Source organism: Tachysurus fulvidraco, chromosome 4 (genome assembly GCF_022655615.1).
Source record: "Tachysurus fulvidraco isolate hzauxx_2018 chromosome 4, HZAU_PFXX_2.0, whole genome shotgun sequence".
Lineage (NCBI taxonomy): Eukaryota > Metazoa > Chordata > Actinopteri > Siluriformes > Bagridae > Tachysurus > Tachysurus fulvidraco.
In genome coordinates, this window is record NC_062521.1 from 14,077,635 (window position 1) to 14,086,304 (window position 8,670).

An 8,670-nucleotide genomic window follows, 5' to 3' on the forward strand; every position below is an offset into this window, starting at 1 on the left:
ATGTTGTGTATCACTTCTTTAACCTGCTACTCACCAGTAGGGCTGGAAATCTAAAAAATACAAAAACGTTTATCATTCTGTTGATGTACAAATGAAGAACAGTCTCATGATTTTGTTTTGTTACTAACAGCAGTTCCTCATCATGGATTTTGGTGCTGTATATTTTGAATGCTCCTTAAAATGTACATTATGTAGCCTTTTACTTTAGAAATTCCCTGAGCAGCATGAGAGTCGTCTGCAATCCTTATATTTCACCCTGCTTTTCTACATCTTTTCAGTCTTCTTCCCAAGAGCTTGATCCCCATATTACCAGCTACCCACAGTCCTCTGCAGCAAAGCTCAAGGCCTAGCCGCTTCCCTGTGCTATAATTACGGTCTGGGTAACATTTCAATAGATGTGCTTACTTGAAAGCTTTTCTGTTTCTTTTTGAAATGATATACTGCCTGTCCTGTGCCCCTTAGAACTAAGAGGGAGATGAAAGGTCTGTGCCAAGAATGGCTCTCTGTTGGAGATGCACACTGACCGCAGAAAACGTTTAGCATCACTAGAGCTTCACCAACATGTAATGTTTTGAAACTTTAGCTACATCCAGCAGATTGTGTTGAAGACATACATGCAGGTTACCATTTGCTTATATGAAATAGTTTGAAGAAATAAACTGGAGATGAAATCATTTACACAACTGAAATGAGCAGGACAGTGTTCAGTGAAATACAGTATGTCTCCAGTAATATGTAGCCACAGAGTTCATTTGTAAGTTCAGTATTATTTTTGGTCCTAAAGATAATGTCTGCCATAGAGTGAAGTCAGGCTTACTACAGCTGTACTACACATTGCACTGATCCACAAACCCAGCCTATTTAGAAAAACCTTTTCAGCCATGAGATTAATGTGTGCAGTGGAGGAAGAGCACAGAACAAACCATGTTATGAAATGTTCTCCCACAAGTATCTGAAATAATATTTTGTTACAAGAAATAGAACAATTACAAAATTACATCAGCAAAGAAAACCAAACAGAGGATGTGTGCAGAGATAGAGCAATTATGTTGAAAAGATAATCTAGAAAAGTGGTTATGGCGTTAGACTACTGATTGGAAGGTCATGAGTTTGAATCCCAGGTCCACCCAGGTGCCACTGCTGGGCCCTTGAGCAAGGCCCATTAATCAGTTGTGTAAATTGAAATAAAACAAAAAATGTAAGTCACTGTGGATAAGGGTGTCTGCTAAATGCTGTAAATGGTTTGATGGTGGACATAAGTACAATATGTTCTTTCAAAATTTACAAACAATTTATTTGTTATAGTTCAAGCCGAGTTATTAGGTGCATGCAAAAACTAAGTAAATACAAAATTCAGAATTTGGATGTACTGAAAACCAATGGTATTATTTCCAATTTTCTTCAAGTTACAGTTCCATATAAAAAAGAAGAAAAGTTATATTGTATATCTTAAACACTGCTTTGAGTTTAGATTATAGAATTGTTATTTATTGTTATTGGATTATTTAGATTCTATTGTAAGGTCATTTATCTGATTTCAGTGTTATTACTTATCCCAGGCTGATAAAAACAATTTACTATCCTTTACTATTACAGCTGAACCTTACAGCAGAGGGTTTCAACTTAAAACTATTCCATGTGTATATAGGAACACGCCAAGTCTGTCCTAAGACAGAATGCCAATAAATTAATTCTTTCTGTTTTTGATTTAAGTCAAGTTCAAGTCCATAATTAAGCAGTGTCTATAAAATAGCAAGAATAGCTGTTAGCACTTTCAAGCATTCAAACCAATGAACATGGACTACACTTTTAAATGTATGGTTACTCCCACTCCTGGACATCACACGTGTAAACATTTCTGATGATGAATTTGAAAATGTCAAATAAGCCAACATAAAAATTGAAAAGGTACAGTACTTAAATTGAATGGCATGGCTAACTTTTTATATTGTGTGAATATACAGTATTGGCTTGAAAGACTTTCTACTTTCTACTATTCTGTGTATACCCATTGTGATGCTGTTATTCTTGGTTTTCAAACAAAATGAAGTGGACACCAACACTTCAGCCCTAAGTTTATGTTCTGCATTTATAGTGTCAGAAGATCTTCTGATACTGGCACTCCACAACACCAAAAGTCTTTCTTGCCCAGATAATAGCTCACCAAAAAAAGAACCCAGATTCTCATGTACACTTCACCAAATCTTGCATAGGTTCATGTGCTGCATTTCTGAGACGTTTCTTTGTTTGTCTGAATTTGGATTTTTGGACTGTTCTTGTTATAATTGTGATTTTTGTCAGATTTACAGATTATTTTACTCCCTTTCATCCGACTGGACTATGTTTTTACCCTTTTAACTACTCCTTCATTGAGCTTCATTAAGTCAATAACCTCCACCACTGCATTTTATTTGACTTAATGATTGTATTAAACTTGATGAGATCAGACCTGAGTGTTAGGTAAGTCCTAGCAACAACAAACTACCATGGCTAGGTCCATGAGCAAGTTTGGGACCTATTCTGCATTACTTGCATTTACAGAATCATACCAAATATTGCACTTATTTATATTACTATAATACTATAGATTGCAGTACTTTATTGTAAATATATTTGAAATTTGTTTACTGCAAATTTATAATACATTGCTGGCAATCCCAGTAAATAGTAATTTTGTTTACAGTGTGTCGTATTTAGTTAAATTAGAATAAATATTTTTCATGTAATAATAATAATAATAATAATAATAATAATAATAATAATAATAATAATAATAATAATAATATACACATTAAGTACCATAATGAGCAAAGGTTGGAAGGTTCATTCAGGGGTTTGCCAATCCCTGATGCTAATTATACATCACAATAGAGCTATACATGAAACATTCTGTTTCAATGAGTAATGGGTTCACCAGAAGGAAATTTTTATCCTGACAATCTGAATGCATGTAAACATGAATAGCATTAAAAGTAGGCCTTTGTCTATCTTTAGGGCATGGTTTACCTGTAGTCATAATACTCCCAGATGCTTGGGAACTATCAATTACCTGGCTTTAGCACTCCAAATGGCTAGCTGTTAACTCCCCCTGGAAAAGGATGTTTGTGCTATGTGTCCACTTTCTGGCCAAGTGTTTCCTGATTTTTTTCTGAGAAACCTTTGTGAGAAAAATGCCTTTTTATTCAGTGTTGAGTGAGTCATTGTAAGATTAGTAAACCTTAAACTTTGGACCTGGAGGTCTCTAAACAATTTAGTATTGTAGGAAAAGCTTTTCAGTTTGACAAACTAATCAAAACAAACGTTAAAAGAATCATTCAAGAACATGTAATATGTTGGCATTTAACTAAGAGTGAAAGTTATTCGTATGGACCACCTTTGTTCACAAGTCATAATGTCTTTCTTCACCACTGAACTGTAGGAAATTAATTAGTTATGGTATAGAACTTTTGCCCATGGCCAGTTCTACATTACCCTCAATCACATCCTGTGTCCCACCCAGTCTCCGTCCCTGATCCGAACCCTTTTGATCTCTTCCCACAGTAGGCCACCTCACTGCACAAGCTGGCTGCTAAAACCATCAGCTCATCCTGTTCAGAGGAGAATAAATCATATTATAATAACATACATCAGCAAGTAAGAAAGGGGTGGGTGGGTTTTAAACTACCTGTCATAAATCACCTGATCGGCAAATTTCTGTGTTGGTGTGGAAGGAAACGTGTAATCCATGCGGCCACGGGATCCGCCTGAGCACTCTGTAATTTAGAGCTGTGAGAAATTTAAAGGCCTTCATCCTCCTTAGCCTTCACACTTAGACAACGTTATTAGTGAACTATATTGTCTAAAACACAGGTGATTAATGGCTGAGGACTAAAGCAGAGAAATTTGGTTGAGTTTGACACAGTGACACAAAATCATCACTGTCATATCAAAAATATTAAGAAATCTGCCACAAAGGAAAAAGGAAAGGTTGTGCATATTTGGCCACTCTATATATAAGTCTAAATCAATACTTAATCTTAATGATCAAGTCTAAGTACCAAAACCACAATAACACAGTCAGTAAACATTTTATTGTGCAGCTTAAGAAACAAAAAATACAAATTGTATATATATTTTATCCAAAGATCTTGTAATAGCTGGACTTTATTAACATATAAAACATGCATATATCCGACATGGAGCATGAACTCTTGAGTGCGGTACTGGCTACTGGCCCCAAGCTTGCAGGTTGCTTGCAATTGTTCTTTTGGATCTAAGGGCTTCTTTTCACAGGTGCCCAGGAGAGCAGAGGACAGGTGGAAACAGAGGAAGGCATTAATGACTCATTGCCCTCTCTTATAAAACCCCCCAGCTTTAATAAAAACACCCTATATCAGTGTAAAAGCAGTCTTTTACCCCATCTGCTGTGCATGTGAGAATGTGAGTAAGGCAGATGTGTTTGTGCATAAATGTTGTAACATTAGAGCTTAATCCAGGTGTTAGGCTAGAGGTGTGCAGTGTACAGGGTCGTAGATGTCAGGGATATTTCATAAGGTGATTGATCTGTCCTAACCCTGACAGCTGATCGCCATGTGCAAATGTTCAGCAAGTAGAGGGGGTGTGGAATTAAAGATGATGAGGTCATAGTGTTGAGAGTATACCATAGATTAGTTATTAGTCACTGTTTGCCCTCTTTCAGTTTATACACTAAAATAATGGCTACAAACATCAACATGTAAAATAAGCAAATATGTTTTGCTTTGCATGCAAGTAATGTTGTTTGGAGGCTCTTGGAATCAATTTCATTGTTCTCTTTTTATTTTTAATTATGAAGGAATATTTATAATTACTTATAATCAAATGGGAATATAAGACAAACATTTATCATACATATATTTGAAAGAAGTTAAACTGATGGCTAGAATGAATGAAGTGTGTATGCACATAGTTAATCATCTGAAAATAGGTTAGTCCACTTTTAAAAGCATTTCTTTTAAGTAAAAGTGAAATTATTACAAGCTCTCCCAACTATGAAGAAGCTTTAAAAGCCTGCTTAAAAGGTAATGCCTTAAGCGTATCTTTCATCAAAAATACCAGCAACGTTAACATCTACACTTGCCAGCTGTTTTCACTTTTTGCTTAAAGTTCCACTATTTAATGCTTTAGCATTCTGCTTTCAAGCTGTGATCTCTCAAATAAATGATGGATCCCATCCAGGTCCTTATGAGGTCCTCTTGAATCACGGCAGCATTTAGAGGTTTGGAGGAAGCTGGAGTCTGTTTTCCAGCTGAGACCAATCACAGTAACACACTCATTCAGTCTTTACTTCAGAGTGTGAGTAAAGTGCTGCTTTGGCCTTTTCAGCCAAATGCCACTGCATGACTTCAAGCTTTGGGCAACCGCTTAATTAGTTAAAGACATTGCCCACATAAGGAAGGCATTTTATATGGACTGGCTTTTTTAAACAGGTGCATGAATTGACCCTTGATTCTGGTTCTTTGTTTTCTTGCGTGTTAAATATCTGTCCATAAGCACCAGTGGTTTTGTTATGGTAAAGTGCCCATAGCTCTAGAATTTATTGGAACACATGTTTGAGCTTGTGATAAACCGAGTTATACAGTAAATGTTCAGTCTTTTCTGCTTGTGTCATGCAGCATGTGTGTGAGGAAGGCACCTAGACTCTGCTAATTATTTCTGTATGACAGTTAAGCTGTATTAAATAATGGCGAGGATCATAGTTGTAAAAATAATTAAGTATTCTCTTTTATAAACTATTATGAACAGAATTAGTCATATCTTGAAATATACATAAAAAATGAGCTATTTAATAATTAATTATCATTTTTAGAAACCATGATTGAACGTTAGGATAATGTGTCTGGTTTTTAAAAAAAAACACCTCTTTGTTACCCTGTCTACAGATAACTATAGCAACTATGGTATATACGCACTCAGCATCTTCCTGAAATGTTTAACATAGTTAAAGGGGCCTTTAAACAGGTGCTTCAGGATCAGCATTTAAAAACACTATAGCAACCAGTTTCAAACCTAAAGATAAATCACAATATACTGTGTTGCATGCCAGCAATGCATGCGCACTATTAAAGCTCTAAGTTATTATGTGAAATATGAAACATAATACAAGTTTTATACAAACAAAGCTGTTGAGCACGTTTACTAAACTATACTGTGATGCTGTCAACAAGCAACAGTAGAATTTCTCGACACTAAGACCAATTATTATAAAATTATTATTATTATTATAATGCTGATTATATATATATATATATATATATATATATATATATATATATATATATATATATATATATATATATATATATATATATATATATATGATTGTTTGAATTGTTTGTACAATTTTCTACTTTAGCAGCCTTTACCCAAAACAAAATCAGTTTAAAAATAATAGCTTTACTCTTCTTCTTCTTCTTATTCCTAACAGGTGAGTGACTATCCAGTTCGCAAAATATAACATAACATTTAATGTCACAAAATAATATAAATCAGCTTAGCTCCAAAAAAGGAATTATGTTTCTGTTTGATAAAAGGTCATTTGTTTTAGACATTACTGACATTAATGCACAGATTCCCTTTTGCTGTTTCTGTTATTGATATGTTGTTCATAATCAAGGTTAATCAAGATTTATTCACGCTTTCCTTTCACTTCCTGTTATTCACAACATGTGTTCATGGTTGTTAATTATATGTCAGTGTTGCCTCAGTTGAGAGTGCAAGGTTAAGAGGTGTGAGAGGGCTCTGACATCACTGGGTCATACCTAATTTTTATAATAGCTGCCTAGTTTGACCCTGAGTGGCGGAACAACTGGAGTGATTGATTTCTACACTTAGCTGCAGGGCTCAAACACAGACTCCAGAATACAGAAGAATACAGAAGTTTTATCACAGATCTGCAGAACATATGCAGTTTCTTTTTAAAGGAATACAATTTTTATCTTTATTCTTTATTAGGTAGATAAATAATTAAATAGTAGTTAAGGATATGGTGCCATAAATATGTTAATAAACACAGTACAGTAAAATAATAATAATAATAATCAATTAAGAATTGGTCATAGTGCTCATTAGCATTGGTAATGAAGCAAATACTTCTTGTTCACTTCTTGGAGAAGGTTTAGGATTCACATGCAAGACGGCTTTATTGACAGTACCAATACACAATCCAGACTCAACAGTAAAGCAGCCAGGGGTTAAAAGATTATCAGGAATCAAAAGACACATTCAGAGTTAATTTATACAACTAGAGAATTAGCGAGACTTCACAGTGAACCACTATAGTACATTGGAAAACTGAAAGCTTATATATGTGATATGAAAACGTGAACAGGAAATTGGGGTCAGAGACCTTTAGAGTTCTAGCAGTCAGGGAAGAGTAGCTTCTTGGCAGCTCACAGAGCTGAGCCACCTCTACTACGGGGCTCATCTCTGGGACTGAGAACAGAATGAATTTGTCTGGGAATATTAAAGGGACCAGTGAATCTGTGACTTTCTTGACAAGCATTAAGGATGTAAGTACTTGTCTTGGTTGCATCTGTGGGTGAGGGTGCTGTCTTTTGTCAACCTGGATCTCCTGTCATCATATAGTTCAGTGTAATTGAATAATGGTAGTTTCCCTTGCTCCTCCTGTTGACCATAGGGACAACTGTTGGCTTTCTAAACCAGTGAAACACTGGTGGCTGACAGCCCAGGACAACCCATTGGAATGGGGTGACGCCAGTGTAAAAGCCTGCTAAAATGCTCCTGTCCTATCTCGATTGAAATTTGCTTTGTATGAAAGTGTCAGTCAAATAAGGCTATGTCAGAATGCTGAAGGATGGGAGAGCTAATGAACTGGTCTTGTACATAACTTTACATAGCTTGGGTCTCAGCTACTGATAGAACCCTGTAAAAAGTCAATTGTGCAGTCCAAAGGTTAGCTGTTAGGTATAGGGTAATTTAGAGATTTACTTTAAAACATCTCTGTGGGTATTGCACAGGGAATGGGCATTTGCACTTCTTTATTTGTTTCTGGGATTTCTATTTATGCTGCATGGCCTACTTGTGGGCACTGAGAGTTTTGATTTCTTGAAATTGTTATGCCACTGAATGCCCAGAATGAAGGTCATATAAGCATACACGGTAAAAAAGAAGGAGATTGGCCATGGATATTGTGCTTAATACTGCTTTTACATAGACATCTTATTAAGCCACAGTGTAAATAACAATTTAATTAAATTAGTTTGCTTTGTTAGCTTCAGTTATTTCTGCATACCTAAAGAGCCAAACAGTGCACAGAGCAGATGAGACTGTCTACAGATTTCACATGCTTTTCCCTAAGGTCAGTGTCTGAAAAAGGCATCAGCAGCAGGGCTTAAAGGCAGTATTCCGTGAGAGGGCCATAACCCTCTTAGTACAGTGGGCTTTATGCATGATGCCCATTCTCACATATCCCACTGTGAGACAGCCTAGCATTTTTGTGATGTTTTCACAACAAAGTGGAAAACCAGATCACTGCAGAGCTGCCGGGAAAATAGCACTTCGGCCTTTGACACTGTCTGTTTATGTTGTGTTACCTCAGCAAGAGTCATGTGAGGTTACAGGCTTAACTCTAACTGATGTGCCAGTACTTCAAACTTTTGACACATGACATATTTTCCGTATAAAAGTAGT